The 12,254-nt window shown below is 38.5% G+C and overlaps 1 pseudogene; it reads left to right on the forward strand.

Annotated features, from left to right (window-relative positions):
- The first annotated feature begins 3,640 nt into the window (after positions 1–3,640).
- LOC741403 (transforming acidic coiled-coil-containing protein 1-like) lies at positions 3,641–11,187 on the forward strand (annotated as a pseudogene).
- Positions 11,188–12,254: the final 1,067 nt, after the last annotated feature.

Raw genomic sequence — 12,254 nt, forward strand, 5'->3', positions numbered from 1 at the left:
AAAGTTTAGCAAGTATTTAATAGATGCTTAATAAGTATCTCATGAATTAATTATTGATGCACTAATACCCCAAGTATGAGTTGCCCAGAGCAGCTATTCCTTTATTTTTTTTTTCTGGATAACCCTGAGTAATACAGACAGAACTATTGATATGACACCTTCATGACTCTACAGTACTATCATGGAGTTCTGTGAAACTGATGGTTTGACTGATTCACAAAATGAGCCTCTTATTAGTTATTATTATTTGAGCCACTATCTTCCTAGGGCAAAATCAGTTCATGTGGGTCTGGCTTTTCACCATCTGAAATTTTTTTTTTTAATGAGCATATAGCAAACCATAAAAGAAAACCAACAGATATAAACCAAAACACAGTTTTTGTTTTTTTAGGGATCTACTTACTCATTTAATAAATTATGTTAAGGAAAATGAAACATTGAAATATTAAATTTTCAGAAGAACTGTTTATTCATTAAAGTCATTAGGCAAAATCAATGGGAAAATATTTTAGGCAAAGAAACTTTGATTCCATTTTGGTTTTGTTGTTGTTGTTGTCGTCATGGAAAATTCTACCCTGTTATCATTTTAAAATTCCTTACCTCTCTTTGCTTCAATGCTATAATTGCTATTTCATTGACTGGTTACAGCCTCAGAAGCTGGGTTGTTACCATCTGTTTTAGCTTTCTAGAACTGCTGTAACAAAGCACTACAAACTGAGTGGCTTAAACAACAGAAATATATAGTCTTGCAGTCATGAAGACTAGATGTCCAGACTTGAGGTTTTGACTGTGTTGGTTCCTTCTGAGGCTGTGAGGAAACAATCTGTTCCAAGGCTCTCTTCTTGGCTTATAGAGGGCCATATTCTCCCTGTGTTCCTTTGCATCATTTTTCTTTCTGCATATCTGTCTCTGTGTCAAAATGTTTCCTTTATATAAGGACACCATCCTTATGCAAGGATGTTGGATTATGGCTCATCCTAATCCCCTCATCTTGACTTAAGCAATTATATCTTCAAAGATGTTAAGAGAGAGAGATAGAGATCAAGAGTGATCTTTACTTATATAGAGATCTCTCTGTATATAGAGAGATCTATATAGATCTATATATATGTATATATTTTTATACCACCTGTGTTGAATCTAAAAAGCTGACAATAAACATCAAAACTTAAAAGGAGTGATAACTATCTAAACCTTGATATAATCAGGATTCAGTGTTACACAACTGGCCTGCCTTTTAACTGAGCCCGTTGCACATGGACACACATGGATATTTATAGCCCTAGGGTGTTGATGGTTTATTTTTAGTTGTCTACCTCCCTCTCATCAGCACAAAGAAACAATAACACATTTATGACAGTTCAAATACATGGAGAGGGATAATGGAATCTGCACACGTAGGTGAAATTGTTAGTACACTTTAAATTGTTGTTGTTAAAATTTTGTGTGTAGTGCAGTTGAGTTTTTAAATTTTTTTAATTACCAAAATTTCATGACTGTAGGACAGAGAACATAGTACAATGAAAACTCCCGTATACCTATCCCTGGACAACAGTTACCAAGATTTTGCCATACTTACTATCTCTATTTTTAAAAATCCTCCTGAAATATTTTAAACCAAATTCTAGTTATAAAGCATTGAGAAGTTTTAACACATTATAGTATTAATAATATTTAAACATATATTTTAAAAATTTAAACTGGACATTTGCAGAATATCTGAAGCAACTCTGTGGAGTATAATTTATAAACCACTACCCAATAATAATCATGAAATATTCATGAGAAAGGTGTGTGAGTGCTTTAAAAAACTTCCAAATCCCAGTTACTCAGACAAATGAGGTGAGAAGATTGCTTGAACCCGGGAGTTTGAGGCTGCAGTGAGCTATGATCACACCACTGCACTCCAGCCTGAGCAAAAGTGAGAGACCCCTTAAAAAAATAAAAACAGGCCGGGCGCGGGGGCTCATGCCTGTAATCCCAGCACTTTAGGAAGTGGAGGTGGGTGGATCACGAGGTCAGGGGTTCGAGACCAGCCTGACCAACATGGTGAAACCCCATCTCTACTAAAAATACAAAAATTAGCTGGGCATGGTGACAGGCACTTGTAATCCCAGCTACTCAGGAGGCTGAGGCAGGATAATTGCTTGAGCCCGGGAGGCAGAGGTTGCAGTGAGCCAAGATCACGCCACTGCACTCCAGCCTGGGCGACAGAGCGAGACTCCATCTCAAATAAAATAGAATAAAATAAAAACAGGCTGGGCACAGTGGTTCATACCTGTAATCCTAGCACTTTGGGAGGCGGAGGCAGGCAGACTGCTTAAGCCAGCGAGATCAGCTGGGGCATCATGGCAAAATCCCATCTCTACATTAAAAATAAAAATAAAAAATAAAAAATAGCCAAGCATGGTGGCTCATGCCTGTGGTTCCAGTTCTTAGGAGACTGAGGTGGTAGTATCACTTGAGCCTGAGAGGTCAAGGCTGCAGTAAGCCATTATCACGCCACTGCACTCTAGCCTGGGTAACAGAGGCACTGTCTCAAGAAAAAAAAAAAAAGCAACAACAACAACAACAACAACAACAAAAAGCTATTCTAGTGATATTTCTGGTACTGGACTCTGATCCTGGATTAGGATTATGAAGTAGGATTTGGAGGGTTATCTCTTATTTTCCTTTAAAATAATGAGATATTATGTACACCTATTTACTGAGTTTTCTCTACCACCCTTGTTTCAGGTATCTACAGGAAATCACTTTAGTTTAACAAAATTACCTCATTTACAGCTTCCTAATATTTGCAGCTCTTATCCCAGTATGACCCCAGTCAAAAATGATTTTTATTTTTCACAAGTGATTTAGAGAATTCCTGGCCTGGCTTAGAGACAGTGGTTCTAAAGAAAAAATAACTTCATTGTTTTATAATTTGTGTCTTAGTAAAATAAGGGCTATTTGTTTTAAAACCATTTCCGTATCTGGTTTTTCAAATTAGCTTTCTTGGTTCTTTTAGTTTTCAGGTCTACAGAGAGATGATTTTGAGTTGGTCACAGTAGGTTTCTTAATTTATTTTTTAATTTATTTTTGAAACAGTCTATATAAATTCGGTTCTGTGAATACTTGTGGTTTTAACATCCAAAGATTCAAATCTGTTCACTCCATAAAGTTCTGACCCTGAAGCTGTCGGGCTGTGCCTAGGAACTGTCTCAGTGCCAATATGCCTCCCTGCACTGAAGCTGTTGGTTTCTAAAAATTCGTTCAGACCAGTTTTAACCTATAGAATGTTAACATCACATAATATGCATTGCAGCATATAGACTCTTGCTCTATCCTTTTTCTAAATAGCTCTTTTGGTGTACTTGTTATTCATATCACTTGGATAATGCGCATACACAATTTGGGATCAAGAATTCATTTTAGGGTGCTGTGCCAGCTGTTCTCTTTCAGTCTGTGCTGCCATCCTTGCTGAACTTTAGAGATGCTTAATAAAAGCAAAGAGGGAAGAACTTGCTGTTTGCTTATGTGAATTCAGGTAGGAGAGAATATTTACCAATGCCAGAAAGACAATTCTTTAATGGACGGTTTTGTGTTTCATTTTAGAATCACAGGAAGCTGATGAGGAAAGCTGGTAGCAGAAGTGGTTGAAAAATGTTCATCTGAGACTTGTTCTAAACTGTCAGAAAATGAGGCACCACAGAAGGCCATTGACACTTTCTCAGTCAAGGATTTCAAAGAACCTGAATATGATTTTAGCAACATTTCCATCGTGAGGCCATTTTCAATAGAAGCGAAGGATTCCACGGGTATCCTGGCAGCAGTCAGAACAAAACCAGCTCATGGCTGTGTAACTGCAGTCTCAGGCAAGGCCTGCCTTCTAGCCCTCCAGACGCCCTCCAGGACAAGGCAATGACAGAAGGTGACATGGGAGTCACCCTAGAGGCTTCCACAGAAGCTGATCTAAAAGTTGGAAACTCCTGTCTAGAGCCTGTGCCCAGCAGAAGAAGCAAGCTGAGAAAGCCCAAGCCTGTCCCTCTGAGGAAGAAAGCAATTGAAGGAGAGTTCTCAGATGCCGGCACTGCTGTGGAAGGCACACCTCTCCCCAAGGCATCCTACCACTTCAGTCCTGAAGAGCTGGATGAGAACACAAGTCCTTCTTTGCTAGGAAGTGCCGGGTTCCAGAAGTCTCCTCCTGACCTTAAAGAAACTCCCAGCACTACGAAAGCCCTTCCAAGGAAACTTGGCAAGAAACCGGGTAGCAAATTGACTCACAAGATACAAAAAGATGGTATCAGTAAGTAACCAGGTGTCGAAAAGCCTACAGACACAGTGGCATAAGATGGGCCTCTCTCCCAAGTGTCTTCCAAGCTAGATCCTAGTCAGTGGGATAAGCCCAGCTTCAACCCCTTTGGGAGCCACTCCATTCTGCAGAACTCCCCAACCCTCTCTTCTGAGGGCTTCTACCACTTTGACCCAAATAACTTTGATGAATCCATGGATCCCTTTAAACCAACTGTGACCTTAACAAGCAGTGACTTTTGTTCTCCCACTGGAAATCATGTTAAAGAAATATTAGAATCACCCAAGAAGGCAAAGTCACATTGAATAATGAGTCACAGTGGGTGCTGGGTGTCACGCTCTGTGTCTTCTCTGTGAGTTTGTCAGATGGCTACTTTTGGCTTTGGTGAACTGAATTTACCTTTGAGGTCCACCAAGGTTGATACAAAGCTTATAACATTATCCTATAGTCTTCCCTATTTGGCCTAACTCGTGTAGAATCAGAAATACCATGTGCCATGTTGGTGTGCTGCACCCTAAAACTTAGAGTATTAAAAAAAAAAAAAAGAAAAGAAATACCAGACATTTCCTTTTCAGATTGTTGTCTTGTTTCTGAATCCTCAGCTTAATCAGGTAAGCTCCTTTCCCTGGGCCTGGAGACGTTTTTATGTTTTAAAAAAATAAAGAGTGGCATAAGATAGGTAGGTAGAGATTCGACGGTTTTCAGAAATCCTGACGAGGCTGTCAGGAGTCACATTATAGACAGAATTCAAATGTCAGTGCTGGCCACCGTCTTCAGATTCTTTATGGAAAAAACAGAAATTCCAGTCCTATAAATTACCTATGTAGTATCAATAATGTGTAGAAAATGGTTCAAAAGGGTCTTGTAGAAAGTCTTTTTACATAAACAGAAAACTGTGATCTTTTGTTGGAAATAAACCTACCACTAAAATTTGGTGAGCATTCTTGTTTCCATGTGTAGTTTCTAACTCATCAGCAAGGAGGTAAATTTCCAATTAGAATCAAGAATATTTTAAATGATCAGTTAAAACTGAGTAAATTAGTTGGTTTAATCAGTCCCCCCATCTCTCATCTCTCCTGGGAAATCATCTGACTTTTGCAAGGTCCTTGGAGTTTTCAGCATAATCACTTAAGGTCACATTCTATATCAAGTTTCAGTTTAACTTTGCTACAGGATTAGTTTATCACAAAACTTTAGTTGAGTACATTATAATACAGTCATACATCGCTTAGCCACAGGGTAGTTCTGAGAAATGCATCCTTAGGTGATTTTTTTGTGTGAACATCATAAAGTCAACTTACACAAACTTAGGTGGTGTAGACTATTACACACCTAGGCTAAATGGTACAACCTATTGCTCCCGGGCTACAAACCTGTACATCACATTATTGTACTGAATACTATAGGTGTTAGGTGTGATGCCTCACACTTATAATACCAACATTTTGGGAGGCTAAGGTGGGAGGATCCCTTGAGGCCAGGAGTTTGAGACCAGCCTGGTCAACATAGTGAGATGCCCCCCGCTGCCAAAACACACCTCCTGTCTCTTAAGTTTTTTTAAAAAAATAGCTGGGAGTGGTGGTGCATGCCTATAGTCCCAGCTACTCAGGAGGCTGAGGCAGGAGGATTGCTTGAGCCTAAGAGGTTGAGTCTGCAGTGACCCATGATTTTGCCATTGTACTCCAGCCTGGCTGGCAGAACAAAACCCTGTCTAAAAACAAACAAAACAAAACAAACAAACAAACAAGAAAACAAACTACTGTGGGCAATTGTAACACACTTGTAAGCATTTGTGTATCTAAACATATCTAAGCATAGAAAAGGTACAGTAAAAATATGGTATAAAAGATAAAAAAATAATACACCTGTAGAGGGCGCTTACCATGAATGGAACTTGCAGGACTGGAAGTTGCTTTGAGTGAGTCAATGAGTGAGTGGTGAGTGAATGTGAAGGCCTAGGACATTCCTGTACACTACTGTAGCTTGTATAAACACTGTATCCTTCAGGTACACTAAATTTATTTTTAAAAACTCTTCCTTCTATAGTAAATTAAATTTACTCTTTTACTTTATCAACTTTTGAACTTTTAAACAAGCTTTGACTCTTTTGTAATAGTAATTAGCTTAAAAAACAAACACATGGAACAGCTATACACAATATTTTATTTCTTTATATCCCTAGTTCATAAGTTTTCTTTGTTTAAAATTACTTATTTGTTTACTTTTTAAACTTTTTTGTTAAAAACTAAGGCACAGACACACAAATTGCCTAGGCTTACACAGGGTCAGGATTGTCAGGACATCACTAGGCAATAGGTTTTTTGCTCCATTATAACCATACGGGACCACCACATGACCGAAAGTTTATTACGTGGCACATGACTGTACTTCCTTTTGCGGCCCTGTGACATTTTGCTAAAACGTTTCAGTAAAATGTAGATATAAAGAAGGACCAAGGAGTTGCAGCATGAAGTATGGAAAAGGAGTGCAAGAAGCACTGTGTTTGTAGTTGTCACTATAGATCAGTTGGGGAAATGCTTCTCAGCATTGCTATGACTTAAAGAAAAACTCCAGATGCCATGGTGAGTTACAGCAGAAAGGAAGACACCCAGAAGTTTAAAGAGCAGAAGGATGGACTAAAGTACCAAGAAAATAGAGCGATGTAGGAGTCAGTTCTTCAGCAGCCCCAGAACGTCTAAGGGGAGTGAAATGTCATTAGTAACTCTGGATCTGTTCTTTGATTATATATCAGCAGTTAAATGGTTGTTGAAAAATATTATTGACTTGGTGCCCTCTTTTGTGGCTTTTAAGGTTATTTAGTTCTCTCTAGACAGTAGTTGGGGTATGTACTGGGCACGTCACTGCCTAGTTACTTCCTCCTCTAAATGTGCGATGTTTCAGCCTACTGAAGTTGATAAGGAGTCGTTTGTGAGCCTTTCAGTTGCATGCAAGCAGTGCATTCATGTCAAATAAGATGAAATCTGGGCCAAAGAGAGGGTAATTCATTCTACACTTTATAATCAGTAGCAAGAAATACCATCTTTCAAGTCCTACCACCCTCACCTGGTAGGTAGCCTTTTTCCCCTATTCTGTTTTTGTCAAATGAACTTCTTGATCTAATACACTTAATAGGCTTTTTAAAAGGTCCTTATGCAACCAAAAATCTTGTTTTCTTGTTCTTTATACAAGAAAGCAGTGCTAGACCTCTTGGAAGTTTACTTTTCATCTACAAATTTGAATTTGAGGCATTTCTGAGTGTTTCTACCAGTCTCTCTTATAGTTGAGGTCTGTTAATCATTCACTCACTAGTGATAACATTCATGAATATGACATTTTAAATTAGTATCTCACCTCATAGAAAGAATTGTGCAGCTTTTACATCTGCAAGACTGGAGTTGAATATTCCAGTCTTTACATGATTTTTTTCTCCCTCTGTGTCTTTCCTGTCTCTTAATTTTGTTGGTGCATCAGGATTATTAAACAAGTGAAATTTCTCTGTTTTCTGTTGTAAGTACTCCGGCTGTTTCTGTTTGTCCCTGGGACCATTGGCAGTTTTCTCTCCCATCCTCCCTGAGCCATCTCTCCATAGCATGGCTTGCTTGTGAGTTTGATCTTTTGATGATTTTTTGTATTTCACTGGCCACTTCATGAGTCAGCTAAGCTTTGCAGGTGTCCGCACCTCAGGGAGTGGGGCTTGGCCTTTACACCTTAGGTGTGAGAACTTGGACACCCTAGCCTGGCAAGTGTCACGTGGTGCTTTGACAATACCAAGAGCTGGCTTGGCCTCAAGCAGTGGTTTGAGGGACTGTTCTGCTATTTAATATTGGAAATCATTGACTTTTGGTAGGATAAAGCTACTGGCTTGGAACAGTTAATTTTTCCTGAGTCAGCTCAACTTGAGTTTGGTGGCAGAGGGTGGCACTCAGTAGGAAAACTAGGGAAAGAAGATCATGAAGTAATGATTATGCACATTCTGGTAACTTATGTGGTTGTCTTTTTATTTTTTCTTGCAAAAGAAAGAAGTTGCAAATTTTTTTTCTTTTTTTGGTCACAGTGGTGTTTTTACTGAAAATTCTAAGTTTATTAAAACAGAACAGAATCTCAATTAGTCCTGTAATCACAAATTTTGTGCTAGTCTACAAATAACAGGTGGTTCAAGCTTTCCCCAGCTTCAGGCTTTGTGCAATACGTGGCATTCATCTTCCATCTTACTACTTAATAGGAATGGTAACCGTTTACTCACATATTTTTATTTTTACACTTTTTATTGACCACAGTTCTTGTCTGTGAACACACAAGTCTAACTGGAACTGTTTTATGAGACTTCTGTGGCTTTTGGTGAAATAAAGAATTTTTAAAGAAACCAGTCCAGCGTGATGATTTTTCTAATGAATGTCAAAGCCAAGCAAGGGAGGCTCAGAGGAACTGAATGTCTCCAGCTGCTAAGGCTCTACTGTCTGAAAAGCTTTTGGTGGTGTGTAATTAAAAACCATAGACATCAGAGTGCTAGTGTTTGAAAACTCACAGAAGCAAGCAAGGGGGTCTTTTCAGAGAATGAGCCCCGCTCTAGGTCTTTGCTTACCCCTTCTCTCCAGAGAAAACTCAGAGGCATAAAAGGTGTCCCTGCCTCTCTCACAGGTAGATGTATGGTGTGTGTGGAGCTGTACGCTTTGGCTTCTATCTGCACACACTGCTCTCTGTCCCATTTCATACCTTGACAGTTGTCAGTGTGGTTCCAAATTAGCTTTTTTATGTTTCTTCTCTTGCCAGGAGTGGCTTTAAGGTGAAGAAACATGAAACTCAGTCTCTTGCCTGGGTGCATGTTCTCAGGTGAGTCTGTGCTCATCCCCAGAATGTCTCTTAGACCAGGGGTCCCCCAGTGGGAGTGGATCATAAGGACTTTCCAATGAGTGCCTGAGAAACCAATTTCCAGATCCTCACTGTCCCTGAAGAAAAGGCGCCTGAAGAAAAGGGAACCCTTTCACAATGACTCTCTTTCTCTCTTTCTCTCCATTTTTTTTTTTTTTTGTAAAATTCTCACTAAAAGCTACAAAGATGCATCACCACAGGGTGTGAAAGTCTCCAGGGCACCAAAGGGAAGATCTGAAATATTGGTATAGGTTCTAAGAAGATAATTGACTCTAATAACTGAAAGATATTTTTCTTAAGTCAGATGGTTTCCCAATTCATTGGTTTCGACAAAATAAGAAGACCTGAGTTGTCAGCTAATAGATCTAAAAATAATCTTTGATGATAGAATTTTTGGGCACATGACTTGGAAAGGGGTTCAAAGAATTGAAAGGCCTTCTGTTACAGAACTACCTCTGTTTCATCTATCGTTTATATAAATAAGTTTTCTTAATAATTATAATTATAAAAATAGAAATCAGGAATAAAATTGACATTGACCTTTGTTACATTCTAGCAATAAACAGTATGCATCCATGACCATATGAACTAATTGCAAAACACACATAAACCAAAACCCAAGCCCATCTGATTGCAATGAGATCCTTTTGTTCTTTTTAAAACTTTATGTCAGTATGCTTATGATTTTAGAAATACATTCATATTGGCTAATAGAATTCAATTTTAACATAACTTATTCTATACAATTTGGACCAGAAATTTGGTATATGGTGTAAGATGTAAAAAAAGGGGTGCAGTGGGGGGAAATTTGCAATCTGAGTTATTTTTCATCTGTTACAAATGTGTAAAAGATTCTCCCTCAAATTTTGCTAATGTAGGCAACAAGAACTATGAGAAATTTATCTTTTGTTTTCTTTAAAGAAAAACCCAAACCCACGTATTTTTGTACTGTAAAAGTTTTTAAGAATTAGTGCAATAAAACATTTTGTAGATGATATAAAAATTTACTTTTGTGTCTAATACTTATCAAAACTTGCAATATTTTGAAAATAAGTTGTGCATTAGTAAATGTAACAATAACTCATCAGCAGAAAAAAAAATTTAACACCTCAAGACTTATAGTCAAAGAAAAAAATGTAACAGAGGCATTGGATAGAGACCTTTAAAAGACTTTCAGTCATGCAGATGTTTTTCATTGGGATAATTTCTTGATGGAAGTGGAATGAATAACGTAATGGAAAATGAATAACGTAAATTTCTGACTTATTCAGGAACTTGTTTGTGTAAATTTAAAATGGATCATATGGTATCATATCACAAAGGTAACTAGATAGCATTAAGCAAATTCAATATTTAGAATAAGGCAGATATTACATTCTTTGCAATTATTTAAACTTATGCTGAAAAGTTTTTAGATGTCATTTGAAAATGAAATGGGGTACATAGATTTAAAAAAATTAGGAGGTATCTGAGCAAAAAAAATTGAAAACCACTGTCTTAGACCACTTAAACTGCTTGCTGATAAACTTAGCCTAGAGAAGTTCATTTTTTAAAACCTCAGACTCAAATTACAGAACCTAGGTTCTATAAAACAGCATGTCACAATTGAAAGATTCCAGCTTCCTCCTTGCTTTGTACCCAGATCTGTGGCTAACTCCCTCAGATATCTTTATGGAGTTGTATCCACTTGGTTCCATTCATGAGATGTCACTTTTCCCCATTGCTTGCCCTCCTAAAGAGTAACATCTTCTCTGTTGTGTTTCTCAGGATGAAGGGGCAGTGATCTACCAGATTTCAGACATTTCTAACAGGGATGTCCACGCTACCAACGAGGAGAAACTGACATCCACGTCATGTGGTCAGAAATCAGGTGGGGGCGAGGTGAAAGGTGACCAGAGGGAGACCTGGAGTACTTTGAATGTTCCAGTGCTCCCATGTCTACCATAAATCATGCGTTTTCATCCTCAGAAGCAGGTATGGAAGCATATCTTCATCTTTCTAATGTATATAAGCATAGAAATGCCTGAAAGCCTAATGAAGCAGGAGGCACCTTACAGAGCTTAAAGAATTGGGTCACTGGAAGGATAGATTTAGGATTATTGACCTATGCTTTTGCTTCTTTATCGAGAAAGTGGACACTAACAAAAGTGCTTATTGAAGTACTAGGAACATAGGGATACTTGTGGCAAGTTGTATAGGAGACGCTGATGTGTGTGAGACTGCTTGAATTTCTTTATAATTTTCTGTCAATATGGCCATATCTTGTAGTGGTGTGTTAGTTCATTTGCGTTGCTGTAAAGGAATACCTGAGACTGGATGATTTATAAGAAAAAGAGGTTTATTTGGTTCATTTTTCTTCAGGCTATAGAAGAAGCATGGCGCCAGTGTCTGCTTCTGGTTAGGGACTCAGGAAGCTTCCAATCATGGCAGAAGGCAAAGGGGAGCAAGTGGTCACATGGCGAGAGGGAAGGAGGAAGAGAGAGGGGTAGGAAGATGCCAAGCTGTTTTTAAGAGACATATCTTGCAGAAACTAAGAGACCAAGAAGTCACTCATTACCACAAGGAAGGCACCAAGCTATTCATGCAGGATATGCCCCTATGATCCAAACACCTCCCATTAGGCCTCACTCACCTCCACCATTGGGATTAAGTGTCAACATGAGATTCAGAGGGGATAAATATTCAAACTATATCAGATGGCCTATAAATATGTCATACATTATGCAGCCATAAAAAAAATGAGTTCATGTCCTTTGCAGGGACATGGATGAAGCTGGAAGCCATCATTCTCAGCAAAGTAACAGAGGAACAGAGAACCAAACACCACATGTTCTTACTCTTAAGTTGGAGTTGAACAATGAGAACACATAGACACAGGAAGGGGAGAATCACACACCAGGGTCTGTCAGGGGTGTGGGGGAAAATGGGAGGGGGAGCATAAACACAAATACCTAATGCGTGCTGGGCTTAAAAACTAGGTGACAAGCTGATAGGTGCAGTAAACCACCATGGCAGATATATACCTATGTAACAAACCTGCACATTCTGCACAAGTATCCCAGAACTTAAAGTAAAACAAAAAATAAATAAAATA

The sequence above is a fragment of the Pan troglodytes genome, chromosome 8 (genome assembly GCF_028858775.2).
Source record: "Pan troglodytes isolate AG18354 chromosome 8, NHGRI_mPanTro3-v2.0_pri, whole genome shotgun sequence".
NCBI lineage: Eukaryota > Metazoa > Chordata > Mammalia > Primates > Hominidae > Pan > Pan troglodytes.